General features: G+C 48.9%; 1 protein-coding gene across 3 annotated transcripts in view; it reads left to right on the forward strand.

Annotated features, from left to right (window-relative positions):
• LOC135906095 (insulin-like growth factor 1 receptor) overlaps positions 1-17,320 on the forward strand; it is a 228,010-nt gene that overhangs the window by 45,550 nt on the left and 165,140 nt on the right. Inside the window, exon 2 of one of the 3 annotated variants that reach the window (XM_065437388.2) lies at positions 7,640-7,668. The exons of the other annotated variants lie outside the window; for them this stretch is intronic. The gene's annotated coding sequence lies outside the window, so the exon portion shown is untranslated. The remainder of the gene's footprint in view (positions 1-7,639; positions 7,669-17,320) is intronic. 3 annotated transcript variants of the gene reach the window in all.

The raw sequence follows: 17,320 nt of genomic DNA on the forward strand, positions 1-17,320 counted from the left end.
GCAGAACTCCGTATGCGGTGTACTGCAAGTCTATATATAACCCACAACGAAGGTTAGGCCAGAGAATAGCTACCATTTCTTGTCGTTGTTTGATCCCGGCGTCGACGATCGCCATTGCCATCCCATTACCCGAGCCAACGCACGCCGCCCGCATTCCCCACTCCCACACCACCAACCCACAGCGAATGCTCATTCGTGTGCCAAGGACGGGTACGAAACAGATATGCCACAACACGACACACCGTCCACGAACCGACTGCGTCAATAGTCGCCGTTCCAGCGTATCGTATAGCTCGTCGCAATGTGTACACACGCTCCACCATTCGCGGGGGAGCGGAACCCCATTCCGGATGCGGCGGGTGTCTCGGCCGTCGTCTCCACCGAGACGTCGCACGTGTACACCCTCCGCGTGCCGCTGGCTGCTATTCTTGCCGACTCTCGCGAATGAAACTGGGGGTGCTCTGTCGGGGAGCTATAGCAAGGAAAACAACACTGCGCGGGTGCAGTATCTGATTCCGCGTCTCGTTAGGCTTCCATCACTGACATCTAGCACGCGCGCCTTTCTTTCTTATGTGCGTGCTGCTCCCAGCCTCCTCTTTCCTGTGAGGGCTGCAGCAGCAGCAGCAGCAGCAGCAGCGGAGAACACGTTGTTTGTGCCCGCTGCACACGGCGTCGGCGCGACGGATGTCCCGAGGGAATCCGGTATACGCGTATAGTTCGTGTGAGCACGCAAGCGAGGCCGGAATCGAGGCGTATAGCTATGGCGAAACCATTTATCGGTGGATGCCGTGTTCGTTGCGCTATACGTGTTTACTTGCGAGCGTGTGTGTTTTGCCGTTTCTTCGCGTCTGGCGCTACTCTCTTTCAGCGGCGAATCCTGCAGCCACCCTATCACTATAACCTGGTTTGCCGAATTGCATGCAGTTATACCGTTCTGAGCGTCTTTTGAACGCGTCTACATGCGACCCTCTTGTGCGCTTAGTTTCACCTTTGCGTCGCTTCTTTGCGCCTATTCTCGCGTCGTTTGCTGCTCGTGCTGGTGCTGTATGTGCGCCTCGACGTGACCGCGAACTTTACCCCCGTATTCAGAAATGTAACTTAAGTCGAAGCCCATGCTTGACTTGATTTAGATGACGCCTGGCGTTAACGTGCCCAAAGAGGCTCACTGCGTTTCCTTCGGCGCGTTCACGATAGGCGCCGCTTAGATCAAGCCAAGCATGGGCTTCAACTTAAGTTGCATTTCTCAATACGGGGGTAATTAGTGTCCTTTTACTGACCTTTCGGAAGCCGCGCAGGTTCCGTGTTCAAGATCAAAATGCGCACACGGAAAATCCTGCATCTTCCTTTTCTATACCATGTCCACCGGACGAGGATAAATTTTCGTCTGCTCGGCATACTGTAACGCGCGTTCGCGACGTCTTCTTTGGCTTATAAGTCTGTGTGATCTAATTAGCAGGGCTCCATTGGCGCGGGTAAGCTCAACAGCCGGCCTGACGATGGGCCTAGCTTTGCGGCCAAGGAGGCAAAAGCAAGGCAAGAGGCAAGGCAAAAGTATCGCGCGCCACTTTCTCGTGTTTTGCGGGCTTTCTATCAGGCTTGGAAAAGAAAAAAGAACAACAATTGTCATTTCGCACGTATTGAGCACAACAAAGATGGATTACGAATTTTTTATGATGGTCTACAATTTTGTCATATACTCTTTTTGCTCTAAATATAATTTTTCGGAAGTTGATTAAGTAATAACTAATTATGTAATTAGGCGAAGTGCAAGAAACGGTCTGATTTGCTCCAAGCGACGGCACAGATTGCTTCTGTCCAGCTGCGTGGCAATTGGGTGTTTTGAAATTTTGGCGCAAGTTACGGTGGGGCACACGGTATACGTACATTTGTGACGCCGAAAACACGATTCGCACGTGAAACGTCAACCATTGGGGCATGGGAGCTTACTACTTTCAAACGTGGACTTCATGGTGTCACCATGCAAGCACATGGTTTCAGCAATAAGTTTTTCATAGACACACGATATGATTCTTCACGCCGACAACGCTCTTCGCCTTCTTTCGCCAACGCAGTGAGGCTGCACTTTAACATAAAGTTTCTAAGTTTGCTATGTTCGTTGCGTGGTGCTTGTGGCAACTTGCACACAAGCTACTAACCGAGGTTATAAACAGAGGGATAAGTAGCCTTAAAAAGGCTGGCCAGCCATTCTGAGGTACCTTGTCCCTATTTATGACCTGCATACCACATGTGCGACCATCTGTCAGGACTTTCTTTTCCCCCTTTTTTTTTAAGCTAGTAACAAGAAATCCGCGTAACATGCGCGCAGCTCACGTTATGCCGCGCGTACAAATAGTGCCTGAGGGGCGTACCTCTCTCGCCCTCTCGTCGGCACCTCTCTCCTTCAGCATCCGAGGTACGCGGGCGCCTTCGCCCGGCGGATCGAGTTTCGGTGCCCTTGGCTGTCAGACTCGCAGACTGGACTCACTTGGTCCCGCGCCTCTCTGAGCAAGGCGGCCCCCCCCCATTCTGTGGCGGAGCAGACTTCCCGGGAGCTTTCGCCCGTAGTCTGCGACTGACACCCTAGTGCCGTAACCCCTGTATTTTACGCGCACATTGTACATGACAGGAAATAAACCCCCATTCTTTTGTGCCACGGCTGGAGCTATCTCTATACGCCATGCCGGTGAGTCAGCGATCCCGCCGCGGCACCACTTTGCTCATACCTTAGCTATCCGGTTCCGGGCACGTTGGCCCGAACCCCAGCAAAGTGGACGCGCGCCTACTGCGCTGGAATCGCGTAGATTTTATTAAACTCGATTTAATCTTCATCATGGCAGCGTGACCCTTAATAATAAATGAGTAAGTGGTCGTCGGCCAATGTGTCAACGCCTTCAGTGCAATAAAAAAATAAAGTGATCTGCTAAACCAGCAAAGGGACAGTTTATGTAACACCTCGCTGCGGCAGCGCTGCAGGCAAGTTTCTCGCGTCGGCATCTTTTTTGTCGCGAGCTGTTGCTTTTGGGGAAAAAGAAAATAGAGAAGATGAATGGTTTTCCGGTATTTATTATTCATTTTACCTCTTTTCCTGCGCACGTGTACTTTACGGGCAACTGCCGCTTGATCAAGGCTCACGCCTCGTGTTTTGATCGAGCGGCCGTTGTGTTGCGAGGGCACGGCGGCAACCGTGCGCGCACGCAACGCCCGCCGACCCGAAGGGAGCCGCGGTCGTCTCCACCACGTGCAGCCATCGCGCTTTTCCTTTCCTCTCTCACTGAGCCACGCGAGCAAGGCAGTGCACGAATACGCTCTCGCGGGCGCACAAACACGCACACATACAGCGCCTCATTTTGCATTTGCGCCTGGCGGCATCAACAGTCTTGTCTGCGCTGCTGCCCGCCGCATTGGCCGACGCTCTCTCGGTGCGCTGCTCCAGCAGCAGCAGCAGCGGCGGCGGCCGGCCGTGCGCCGTTGTTTGTGGCGGGCATTGTCCTGTCGCCGGTGTTGGCCAAGGCAGCGCCGACCGCCCGGCGGTTCTGAGAGGGATACGGCCTCCGCCCTCTCTTGCGGCGGCGTTCTTGGCCCACTGACCGACAGGGCGGTTTTTCTTTTTTTGCCCCGTGTTCCAGAAAGCTTGCGGCTCGCCACCCGACCCCCACTCGTCGCTGTTGTGGACGGTGCAGCACGATGAGGAGATGGATCTTACGCCTACTCCCCCGTGCTGGACGTCTACCCGGCACTACTGCGCAGGACCACACTGTATAATCTCTCTCTCTCTCTCTCTCTCTCTCTCTATCCCCCCATTCGCCTTAACTCAAGTTTGGCGGAACCTTTCCTCCATTCATTCACGTCGAATCGTTCATTTATACGTGTGTGCCTCCCGACCAGTTACTCTCTTTGGTCCCTCTGCTTGCAAAACGATACTTGACCGTTTGCAGAACTATGCTTGGTCCGAAGCACACTGAGCGCCTTCGTTCATGCCTCTTCCATCGCGTAGGCGAAAGCGATATTTTGTTCACCGCACTGATCGATAGTAGCTTCGTATTATCCATCAACCTGCGAAAACGGCCAGACGAAGCAAAAAGAAGAAGGAAAAGGATCCGAAGTACGATCGTTGTGTAATCGATTAGTTCGCAGAAATGCCAGCTGGGTATTACTCGCTCTTGGTAGATAAATGCGAAGTTACTTTCGCTCAGCGCGATGAAGAAAACACTGGCTTCGCATACGCCTCGGGGCAGATGCAGTTGAAGCGGTATGGTGTTTGTCTCAAATAGCATAGTGGAGCTATAGTTCGCTCTACTTGAATGAATGAATGAATGAATGAATGAATGAATGAATGAACGAATGAACGAACGGCAGTAGCTAGAGGAAGCTCGCCAGCTTGGAGGAGAGCTTGGGTCAAGAGAGAGAGAGAGATGAAAGAAAGGAGAAATACAGGGTGCTTAACCAGAACGGGTAATCCGGTTTGCTACCCTACACTGGGGCATGATGGAGGGGGAGGTAGAAAGAGAGCACTGACACACGATCACCGCACACTGTTGCAGCACAGCTCCACATATCTTCAAAAACTGTTGCGGTGTCTTCCTCGCACTCGGCTGCGGTGGCTTGTGAGATCGCAATTCTAAAATGGTTTGCTCTGCCAATGGCCTGTAATTTGAGTGAAAGTGCGCGCGCGCACGCACGCACGCACGCACGCACACAGCGCGTGAGTCTCGTGCACACCTAAATGATGTGTGCAGATGCGCGAGGCTTCCTCACGCTGTCGGTGAAGCAAGTGCGTGTGTCGGCCGCTGTGAACGAAACCTCGCGCCCGTAGCTTCGTAATGAATATCCGCTAGTCCAGACGACTGCTTCCACGCGCAGTCGAAACGACGGAAAGACGTCTTCCAGCTGAGCTACAAAAAGCCTTCATGCACGCGCCCACGCCCCTCGTGGGCGTTGTTGGGAAGGTTCCCTAACCTGCGCGTGATGCAATGCCATCTGTTTGATATCCCTAATCCCTCGCCCATCTTTCGTCACTGTATTGTGAACATGAAAGAAGAAAATTAACTATAGGAAGAATTACCGAAACGACTTTGCATTCGTGCGGCCCCGTCGCCTCTTCATTTTTGATGGTGACTTACCCCTGGAGATGATTGGCGAGATGATATACCCCTGCCGCGGAGACGTCGTCAGCCTCTTGGAGTCCCGCATCATGCTCTCCTCCGTCTGACCTAATATTGGCACTTTTATTTATTTTCTTTTTGTGAATTCTGCGAAAAATTATCTCGCGTATAAATTGTGGGACCAGTTTTCTCATATATTCTTGCCCCCCCCCCCCCCCCTTCTCTTTTTAGTAGCGCCGGTCTTTAGAAGTATGGCGTATGTTATAAATTTAATGCCCGTAAATTATCTCGCTCAGAACGGAATAAACATGCAAAAAAAGAAAAAAAGATAAAGAACAAGAAAAGACGTTTTTTCGTTCTCGACATTTGCGAAGATGCGACAGTCGTGCTCGTGGAAAGAGAGGCGAATAAATTCCACGGCTTCCGTAACGTCAGCAAAAGTTGTCATCTGCCTCCTCGAGAAAGTGTTTCAGGTTAACCTCATTCGTTCAGTGGAGGGCGAAAAGAGTGCGCACTAAGACGAAAGGCAATATTAGCCTTTTATATGGCGCATGACCTTTCGGAGGTCTTTTCCTGGTGGATGGGACAGACAACATAATCAACGACGAGCTCATCCCCTAGCCTCTGTGAGCCCGAAACGATTACACTGAAGACGTAGTTAAAGACCCTCTAGCAGTTCTCATTCATTCATTCATTCATTCATGTGGCCCACGTACATGATGGTCATAGCGCTGGTCATTGAGAATGAGGGCAATTTCTTTAGTGCTGCTGAGACGTAATTGATTGAATGATTCATTCATTCGTGTTTTTTTTTTTTCTTGAATATCCGTCATTTCACTGCCCATATGATAACAGCAACACCTCTCATTATGAATAATATCGAATTCCCGAGTGTTCCTTCCTGTCCGCTTTTTAATGAGCGGTGTACTGCTCAACGATACTCTAGCAGACAACACTGGTATGCTTTGCACTTCGATCACAATCTTCTGATCACGCTGTTCGCATTTAAAACTAATGCAGTTCGCTTTTTTTTTAATATTTGCGCAGCGTTGTGCTGTTTAGGGGACGCACATTATCAGTAATTAATTCCGAAAAAAAATTTTCTATGATTATTCTACTTCGTGGAAAACAAAACAAACGAGTAGCCGATGTTAGGCGAATATCCGTTAATCTGAGGTTAATCTGCATGCTTTAATGCAAAAATTAAGCTGCCGTGAACGCTTGAATCCTAACGAGGGGTCCACGGCTCTCTACTCTGACGCTGCACCGTTCCCAAAGAGAGATTTCCTTGCATCAGAGCAGCGCGAAAGACAAGACAGAGAGTAAAGAAGCAGGGCCGTCTGACGTACTCCGCACAAACGCACGGAAGTCCACGTGACTCACATTCGTTCTTTTTTTTTTCTTTCCTTTTCTCTCTCTCTCTTTTCAAAACGTGGTGTGCGTCGGCGGCCGGTGTCGTAACACTCGGTTCTCTATTTTTTTTTTAATTTTTTTATCAGCTGTGGGTTTCCGTATGACGCGGGAAACAGTAATACATTGTCTCGCAAGCGACAGAGAATGGAGAATGGTGGTTATTATTTTGTGTCCCTTTTTTTTTCCTGCGGTGCGAAGCCATTGTTTCGTCGATAAAGTTTAAAAGGTTATACACAGCTTTTCAGCGCACGTGCATTCCTTGCCTCGTCGTTGTCGGCTTGTTTTGCTAACGCCGCGCTTTCTGTACAGTCCACTGCATAAAGCAAAGCGAATTGCGAAACGTGGCGGTTTTGGCGAAGAGAACTAGACGTGTATGCACGATGCAGCATTGCCAGCTGTTGTCCTGTACGTACATATGTCCCTGCAGTTGAGGTAACTCGCCTATTTCTTGCGTCTCTCTCTCTCTCTCTCTCTCTCTCTCTCTCTCTCTATATATATATATATATATATATATATATATATATATATATATATATATATATATATTGTGGAATAGAGCATGTGCATCATCACTGCGGCCCCCCTTCCCTTCCTCCAAATATCTAGATTGTTTTCTTCATTTCTATTCTCTCTTTCGTCTAACAGGGCGGTCGCAGAATTCGTGGCGGTCCTTGAAACTGTTGAAGGTCAAAATACCGTTCTCAGGTCCTTGAAAGCTCTTCAGTTTCATCAAAACCTTATAGAGGTCATTCAGTTTTGTTTTCCACGGAATTCAGTAGCGGTAATTTCGTTTAAATATCTGACCGCTGGCGTTGTGCAAACCAGAAATCGATCCAATAAAATCCTTTTTGCGGGTTTACCAGCCAACTACCCCATCTTGCTTGGGGTGGATGGCTGGTGGCAAGCTCGTCAGATAGGCGGCTTGCGGGAAATCTTTTATTTTGTAATATATTTTAGTTCCATGTGCAATAACAATATAAAAAAAGAATGTTTCCTTGCTGTTTTCAAACTTTCAGACAGACTCGATAGTGTTTTAGTCCTGTAAACAGCATGCTTCTGCAGGAACCCTGTATGGAAAGCCTTTGAAAACTCTTTCATCTTTGTTTTCTTTTTTTTTTCCCCAGAAAAGGCGGTGAAGGTACATATGGCGACGGTAAGGATTTAATCTACCATGTTTCGCTTTTTTGTGTCCTTGAAGCGGCGCTCGTAACTGTGGTTGCGGAGGAAAACTATATTCAGCATTCGGGGTGTAATAATACGCGGTAGCTATTTCATTCGTTAGTTTAGAGAAGCGTGAACCCTCCTGTCAACGAGCGTCCCCTCCTTTCTCTGGGACAGTGAACCGTGTGCGCGTGAGGGGTACTTCTCACATGTGTTCAGTAAACAGAGATGGAGATTCTTGTTTGGAGAGAAGAAAAATGGGGATGAAGTGCAGCGCAGTAACTGTCTCTCCGGGGAGGACACCTCAACCGCGCTGCACAGGAGGGTAGTGGGTGTGAGAAGAGGGAAACGCAGGGGTGATTCAACACCCTCTAGAGAACTGTCTAGGAGGTGTTGGGTGATTGCGCTCACCCTCGCCCTCAAGGCGAGGGTGAGCGCAACTTCGGCTACTTCGGAGGCTCCGATTGGAGGAACGTATAAGCGCAAGTTTCCCTGGCCTGGGCATCTGGGGAGGACAGGAAGAGGAGGGGGGGGGGGGGTATTTGAGCGGCATTTTTAGGCTCCTCTGGTGTCCTTCCATTCAGTCATGCTATAGACTGTTGAGACGTAACGTTCTGTACTCTTCGTTCTCGATGAGAACCTGCTCCTCTCTTCAACAACGTCCTCAGAGTGGATGAGGCGGACGACGGCGTGGTCCAGCTACCCCTTTTCGACATGCTTGACCCGAACTCTTACAGCCGTAAGAGATTATGCTTACGTCTGTCCAGGGATGGTCACGTGATGAGTAACGTTGTAAACGAATTGATGCACTCAATGATAAATTTATGTCGACAACACTCACTTTCTTAATTTCTTTTTTCTTGTAATACGGAAGACATTTCGACCTTAAATTAACGAGAAAGACTGTGAAGTATGCGGCTTCAGACACTGACGTCATCAGTGGCGCGGCTGCTGTGGGATTCAAGGCATATCGCGATGTTTTCTCTTTTATTATCATTATTAGTAGTACTAGTATAGTAGTTATTGCAAAATGAAGTTTTGTGTGGAGAAATTGCTCTTGGCGTAGTGGTCGTCTGCTGTAAAACCCATGCTTTCGCTAAAAAGGCGATACGCGCACATGAACAAGAAATCAAGTCACCACCAGTGTCGTCATTTGTATTCGTCTGGGTTCCGTCTTTTTAGGTGCAATTACCTCCTTTGCCTCCGCGAAGATTTCGCAATAGTACGAAGTACAATAATCAGGCGCGTTTGTGTGTGCGTGCGTGCTTGCGTGTTAACAGCTTTAGCTTAGTTTTCCGTTTTCTTCGAGAAACTCGGTAGCATGCGATCCGCTCTATTCCATGCAAGCCGGAGTTTGGTCTCTGCAAGCCAGCGCGGTGAAAAAGCTCTTCATCTTTTTCAAGTCTCTCTTCGCGAGAGCAGGTATCGCCAGTGCGGTACCTTCCGCATGCTGCGCTCACCTGGAGAGCGTGCCCGAACACACTTGACCCTTATAAGTAAGTAATTATGGGGTTTTACGTGCCAAAACCACTTTCTGATTATGAGGCACGCCGTAGTGGAGGACTCCGGAAATTTCGACCACCTGGGGTTCTTTAACGTGCACCTAAATCTAAGTACACGGGTGTTTTCGCATTTCGCCCCCATCGAAATTCGGCCGCCGTGGCCGGGATTCGATCCCGCGACCTCGTGCTCAGCAGCCCAACACCATAGCCACTGAGCAACCACGGCGGGTCATTGACCCTTATAGAAAAACACACTCGACAGGGCCCTAGTTTACGCAGCGCTGTCGTACGGGGCTTAATATACCTGTGTCACGCGCCCACTTTGGGTGACCGTTGGAGCTAATTAGCATTAGCGAGCCTCATTGGCAACATTTTTTTTTTTTTGAGCTCGTGGAAGATAACCGGTGGGTATCGCGGTATTTAATGGCGTCTGATTTCAATGATCTTTGGAAAGTGGTTGTGTCACGGCAGTGTTAGCACATTACAAAAGGAAAAATTGCCACTTGCTCGCTTTTGTCAAATAGGACGCAATTATTTTTTTTACGTGAAACTTCGTTCACCGGGCGGATTTTCCAATAAATTTCTTGATTATTGTGTTTTATTTCGCGCTGTGCTTTGTTTCCGTCTAGTTACCTTATGACCGGGCCTTACGCCATTGGGTAAATCTGATTAGTATTTCACTGATTGCCATTGTTCGGCGATATTTTCTTGGTTACGATGTTCAGAGAATTAAGGCGAAGGCGTTCAAGTGATTCCTTCAGCTTTGAATTGATTTACTGAGGCTTTATTCTTGGGGAATACTCTGATACGAGGCTTAGATGTATACGCTGATACTGTAGGCTTAGTATAAGCCCGAGAAGCGGCAAAGACGAGAAAGACGCGGGTGGCCACGCCTCCCTAAAGTTACTGCACTAGCTTGTCTTGACGTCATGTATGTTGACCGCGTTTACATTGCATTGGATTGCATTGCATTGCATTGCATACATTGCACGAGAAAAGAGGAACCAGCCGGTTCCGTCCTTCAAGCCGGTGAACTCCTTGACGCGCATGTCACATGCCGCGCCCTCTTGCGGCAACGAAAAGGGGAGGAATGTTTTTACCTTGCGTGCGTATCTGGCGTCGCCGCCGCCGGTGACCGGAACATCAGCTGCTATTACTCCTTTTCGACGGAAACTAATGCTAATTAGCATAACCTGTGGTCTAAACCTTTCATGAAAAGCGACCACCAGTGTCAAACCTCTAACTCGAAAGCAGTCTCCGGCTGCTGACGCACAGTGAAGACGAGTCCGTAGTCGGGCATCTCGGCCTAGACGCCGCAGATACCACCAGCCAGCCTTCGTTTTGATGCGTGAAATTAGGATGAAGAGAAGGTTAAACTATATCAAAATGTATGCATCTGTGGGTCGTTTTGAAGCGCCATCCGCGACGGCTTCGAAGCGAAAGCAAAATACGTTTGCTGGCGCCGTCGGCACGTTGCTGGGCCGTGTGAGCGCAACACCGCCGCAAACGAGACGCCGTCAAATCCACAGCTGGAACGCGAACCCTTCCGCAGAGCAAGCAGGCGCTCGAGCGCTCCATGCAACCAGATATACAGCTGTATATCCAGCGTCACTTGCGTGCCCGTTCGTCTGCGTCTCCGCCCGCCAGTGGCGGCTTCTCCGTGATGCATCGTGTAGCGCGCACGACACTACAGAGACGGGGAGCACCGACCAAGAATAGAAGATAGATAAATTTCCTAAAAGGCGGGGCAAGCGTACAAACAACAAAGTATCCAGAAAATAAATTTGAAAGAAGCTTTTACAAATTGCTGACTTCCGCGTTGCCAGCTTTGCACATACGGCTGTCGGTGTCTGTGAAGAGGAGACGCTCTCGAAGATGACATGTAGAGGGACAATTGAAACTACAAAGTTACGAAAAGCCTAATGACAGGCACAAGGATACGGGGCTAACGGATATTCCCAGATGTTAACGGGAGACCAAGCTAATGGGACACACATGGTGACCGCAGCGTTGTGCATTGTGTCGAGTGTCGAGATTCGAGACAGCTGCAGGGCACTGTCGCGCTCGAGCGTCGGTACGAAGCGAAGCCACCCTCTCGCTTGCAGAAAGCACGACTAGCACGGCGCAGACACAGCTTTGCAGTAGAGGCGCTCGGAGAGAGACGGCATACTCCATAGCCGGAGCTGTCCTTCCCGGTCACTTGTCGCGACGGTTACGCTTCAGCAACTGTACTTAAGCTATGGTTATACTAGTTGTAGCCTAGTAGTAGACTGTATCGCAACAATCTTCGTTAACACGACTCTCGTGGAGATGGATATAACACAACAGACACCAGCAGTTAGCCTTCTGATATCGTCAATGATGAGTGGGGCCAGTCACGCCAATCGCGATGAGTAATGTTTGGTTCTCGTATATTGTGGTATCCTGACATCACGGCGACTAACCTGTATCATAGCCTCCTTGGATGCTATGCTAGTATTTACAGTCCGCTCTCATCCAACCACTATATAGCCTTACAAATCGCACGCAGCTGTTCAGCGTGTAGCAGCGAACGACGTCCTCGGCGTAGCCGAACACTTTTGGACTGTGGACAGGAAGGCAGAACATGATTGCGAAGGCTTTCTCGAAAGCGGTGGCTTCGGCGTCCCGGTAAGATTCAGCCCTACACTATGCGCCCAGCCTCTAGTCCGGTCGCCGGCACACCGCGCGCCGACTCGCACGTACCCGCTTGTCATTTCTGTATGAAATTAGGTGAGAAAATGTTGAAGCGATCTCAACAAAATGCATTTTGTAGACGTCAGCGGCTCTTGAGGCGCCATCCGCTACGGCTTCGAAGTGAAAGGCTTAGATCGCCGTCGCCACTGTGTTGACAATTGAAAGCCGCTGGTCAAAAGCTTTCTATATAATGCAGTTTTATATTAACAGGCCTATGTGGATTTGCCGTGCCTATCAGGGGTCTATACCCCGACAAGTATTCTGTCGAAATTTATTGCTGAATTACATATAACAGAGGGTCACTCACTGGCACTACTATGCAGGTCGAAACATGATGGCTATACAAGATTCCAGTGCGTAGGGATGTAGGCAGCTCTAGCAGTGTTTGTGCATGTGCCGTGCGTTTGTGTTGTGGTCGCTCTGTTGTGCATATATGCTATGTGCATGAAGGTGTTGCTCAGTCGTGACATGGCCATACTGGAAGTGCAAAATAGAACGTCTATTTATTTTTTTTCCGTTAGAGTTACTATATGATAGTAACTTTATTTCTCGCTAGAGTTACTGTATATACAGTATATATATGCTGTATACTGTATATACAGTATATACAGTATACAGCATATACAGTAACTCTATTTCTCGCCAGGTATTAGCGCCATCTATCGTGCCGCATAGTAACTATAATGTTTAGTAGCCTGTGTTGCTTAAATAAGCGTGCGTGTGTGTGTGCACGACGAATTGATGTATGGATATCTCTGTGTTTACGTAAGTTTACATATACAATATACGCAAAGACTATCTAAAATAATATCTAAGATACGTGTATCTTCGATACTGCCCAGCACTGGATGCAGGCGCGGCGCGTACAATATGGCGCCGATGGTCCCGATTTGCTTTCGTAACGTGACGCAAATTTGACGTTTCGCTTAAGCAGCTGTAATTGTAGGCCCTGACCCCAACGTTCTCGATACAGCAAAACAGTTTTCCTCCTCAATAAAAATGAAGCAGCTAGCCCAAAGCGTACGATTATTCCGTCAAAAACGTTTCTCGCTTCCCTCATCTTCTCTGTACGAGCCATCGTATGCTTCACTATACTTGCGGGCAACTTTCTGTGGCTATGAAGGGAAAGCTGCGGGCGCGTGGCTGCTGCACACGTGTTACCGCGCCAGGTACAGTTGCTCGGAACGGACGCTGAATCGACGAAACTTCCACGTGCGACGGTTTCGCGTTTGCTTAGGCGCGGAAAGCAAAAGCCGCAAAATAAGTTTTATAAAGCCGCAAAATAAACTTTTTCACACAGTTGTGTGTTCTGCCCTGTTTAAGTGTTGAAGAAAGCGCTTATGTCTTTTTTTTTTTTCTTCCCGGGCCTAACCTAACGTGGATTAAAACTCGGGACACCGTGCAGAGGTACTCTCACTTGGGCGAGCTTTGCCTCCGTAGCTTTCTCTCCATAGCCACAAAAAAAGTTGTCTGCGAGCACAGCCAGGATGGGTGTCCCCGAGAAACGGAATGAGTCATCGCGATATATTGGCGCCAACGCGCTTGTTTTCTAATTTGAGACAGGACACGCGACTAACCGCGTGTCGATGAGCGCACGTTCTGGGCCTCGTTACCCCTGGGTGTGTTCCAATTCTGACCAGCATCAGTATACGTGGACAGCTAAGGAGACAGCCCCGAGGCCATGTAATGGAACGCGTATCGAGCCGTATGGAAGACGTGTGGGAGACGCTTCTGCGACGTGAGGTCACTGCGCGGCGACAAGAAAAAGTTGAAAAACGCACACATTATTTCTGTATTTTAAGTCTGCGCCTGCGAACTTATAAAAAACATCAAGTAGCTTACCTTAACGGCGTAGGATAGCCTATGTGCGTTTTCTTGTGCGCAGACAACCTTCCTGTCGGCTTTCCAAGCTTCCTACTCAGCCACGATCTCGTTTGGATATATGAAAGTAGCCTGCATCGTTTTTGACTTCGTGAGAATTGGAACGAGACTTAAGATAGCCGCTGTCCGCGTAGCCGTCCACGACGACTATTGAAACACAGCCACTATCTCGTGAATACGCAAGTGACTCAGCCCGACTCGGCTGGCTGAGCAGCGGCCGAATATCACCGATAGCGTTGCGCGCGCCGCAATCGCCGGAGCTGCCATCTCTCCGTTCACTTCGCTGCTTACTTGCACTGCGTGAGGAAACTTTTTGCCGGAGTCCCCGCCGCAGTAGGGGACTCCGGAAACTTGGATCACCTGCTGTTCTTTAACTTGCACCTAAATCTATGTACACGGATGTTTTCGCGTTTCGCCTTCATCGAAATGCGGCGGCCGTGGCCGAGATTCGACCACGCAACATCGTGCTTAGTAGCCCAGTACCCCATAGCCACTAAGCAACCACGGCGGGTGCGTGAGGGAACATCCAAGGTGCTGCCTTGCGAATATTTCTTTTTATAAATTGAAACTCGACATTGTCATAACGTAACCTCTGATGATGTGAAAAGTAATCAATCTTGCTTACTACACGAACTCATTTGTGAAAAGTGCAAAACATCGCAGAAGCTTTGTAATGTTCAACGAATAGTATTCCAAATGAACGCGTTTATAAAAAAAAAATTATGGCTTAATACACAAATGCGAACACCACTCGAGAGCGATGCAAATGCTATGAGCATGCGTTATGGGCAAAATATTTTCATCACCCCGCATGAAGGGAAACATGCGGCGATACACATGCCGTCACCGCCACCACATATTTGCGAAATTGCAGATGGATTGCATGGTCTTCTGCGCGCTACCGTTCACTTTCTTTTTGAAGCGCCTCAGTATAACCATGTCCTATACTAACTATACTAACCATGGCTATACTAACGCCTCAGTATAGCCTGCCTAGGGCCAGAAAAAAGTATCAGTCAGTAAAATTCGCAGCTGCACGTCACGTTTCGTCATCTTGACGAAAACGCAAAATTGCATTTTGCAAAGCTTACGCTTCCCGACACAAACGTTAAAGCACGTGACCTCTGGACAGCCAATCAGAGAGTCAACGTAGTGGATAATAGAGGTCGGAGAACAGTGCCTCTGCGCGCCAGACCTTCAGCTTCGCAGTTTTCGGGACGCAAAACAAGTCCCGTACTTGTTATACACCTACTTCCCTCTCGCTCCTCCAATTTCCAAGTTCTTGTTATTTCTAGCCTCCCGTGCCGTGCGACGCGTAACCAGGGGCCTCAGACCCAGTCGAGCTTTTCGCACTGTGCTTTCGTACAGCTGCTGTAGCTGTTCGTCTTGGATTCCTGCCAAAGCTTGGGAGTATGAAGTCTAGGGGTGTGCGAATGTTCGAAACTTTCGAATAACGAGTCAAGTACCTAAACGTAAGCACAACTATTTTCCGCATATTTAAAGCTGCGCGCGGTCCAACATAAAACATAGCATATAGGCAGCAAACAGGCAGTGGAACAGGCCGAAGAGCCCTGCGCACGCGAACTGCTTCATCATCATCATCATCATCAGCAGCAGCAGCAGCAGCAGCAGCAGCAGCAGCAGCAGCAGCAGCAGCCTAGTTACGCCCACTGCAGGGCAAAGGCCTCTCCCATACTTCTCCAACGCTCCATTTCTTTTAATAGACAACTCTTCATAACTTGCTAGCGCTTGCTAACGTTATGAATACTAGGATTTGAACATCGTTCTATATTCGTTGCACGTCATTTGCAAAGTATGCTCTTTGATTCGCGTTTGGTGCTGTTCGATTCCTACTCGTCTCAGTCCGATTCGGATTCGAAATGAAGACAAATATGTTGTAGCTGCGCGCAAACGCTCGTTTCTTCCGAGGCGGGGAGCATGCGTGAGCGGGCGGGTGCATTCTCGTAGGCCGGCTGCTGTCAAAGGAGAAGCGTAAAGGTCACGTGTGCGAGATGCCAATAAGCGGGGCCGCGGAAGTTGTACGTGCGCGCTGCGTCTCTGGGAGGGAAACAATTTCGCTCGCGCACCGGATATGAAAACCCGGCGCAGCTCTGCAGCAATAGGCGCGGAGTCATCGAGCCGGGCCGCCGCCCTCCGAGAATGTTTCCTGTGTTTGGCTAACGCGATGTACACCTCCCCCCCCCCCACCCCTTTTCTCATTTTACCTCCTCCTCCTCCTCCTCCTCCTGGTCCTGCCATTTTGCGTCAGTTGGCGCGCTGACGTGGAGGGGTCATCAGGCCGTGGAGGAAGGAAACAGATAGCAGGGAAGCACACCGCAGCGCGATTGAAGCTAAGCCCGGTGGCCCAACCAACACGTGACCGCGCGTCAAAGTGCGCGGCTGGTTTTAGCGTTCCCGCTCTGCATGCAGAACCGCGGCAGTGCTGCCAGCCCGAACAAACGCGCACCGAATACAAACTACTGGCACAGCTACTGGGAACTAGAGTGTACTGGTAACCAAGCGTCTCAGCAAATCTGGATTCTTGCTCCGCGATCTCGACGCAAGAGGTCACGTGTCGCGCCACCACTGTGGCTTCACAGAGCGTTCGCTTGCCAAGGATGGCTGCGTGAGGTAACGCTCCTTCCTATATTTTTCCTTCCTCCATGCATCAGGCTCGCATTTTCGCGGAGATTTCGCCGCTCGCTGTATATACTGAGAGGGAAAAAGAAGAGAGAGAGAGAGAATGAAAGCTCTACTTGTCGGCGAAATGCGTAGTGTAGGAAATGCGAGAGCTTTCTTAAATGCATATAGGGTGTCCCAGCTAACATTAGGCGAACTGTTCAACGAAACAAAAGATTTCAAAAACATGGTGCAGGATACAATCATACGAACTACGGTGTTCGATCGTCACACCTCTGACAACCGAGCGCCGTAGGTTTTATCATTGTATCTTCCACCATCTTTTCTTATTGTTTTTTTTTTCATTGACCAGCTTGGCTAAGGTTAGCAGGGCCACAGCTAACACTAACCGAGCTTGAAGCTTTGGTACAATGTTCGCTTATGGGTCTGTAGGTCTGCACGGTGTTCGGTCATCTATCATCTTTCACCACCAAGATAATTTTTGTGAACTCATTACTTAGCTAACTATATAAAAGAGAATGATTAAACAAATTAAACAGCGTAGCTAACGTATACGGTGAACAAAGGTTCTAGTACACTCTAGCTAGTGTTAGTGGGTAGCTAGGTCCCGATACAGTCGTTCACTATGGGACCTCCTTATGTATATTACGCACATGTCATTTTCTGTATTTTTACCAATAAATAAAATTATTATTATATCTTTGTTTATTTACTATCGAGCACATATTGACACGTGTACTTGTGTATGTTTTTCGGATGAGCGCTTTTCGGAACACCCAGTATATAATTTTCGCTCAGTATCGCATTCGAAAGATTACTGAACTACTGATATGATATTTTCGACTCTCCATTTTATTTATTAAATGAAAGTCTGAGACATCTAAGCCTTAGAAGAAAAACAATACA

The sequence above is a fragment of the Dermacentor albipictus genome, chromosome 1, assembly GCF_038994185.2.
Source record: "Dermacentor albipictus isolate Rhodes 1998 colony chromosome 1, USDA_Dalb.pri_finalv2, whole genome shotgun sequence".
Lineage (NCBI taxonomy): Eukaryota > Metazoa > Arthropoda > Arachnida > Ixodida > Ixodidae > Dermacentor > Dermacentor albipictus.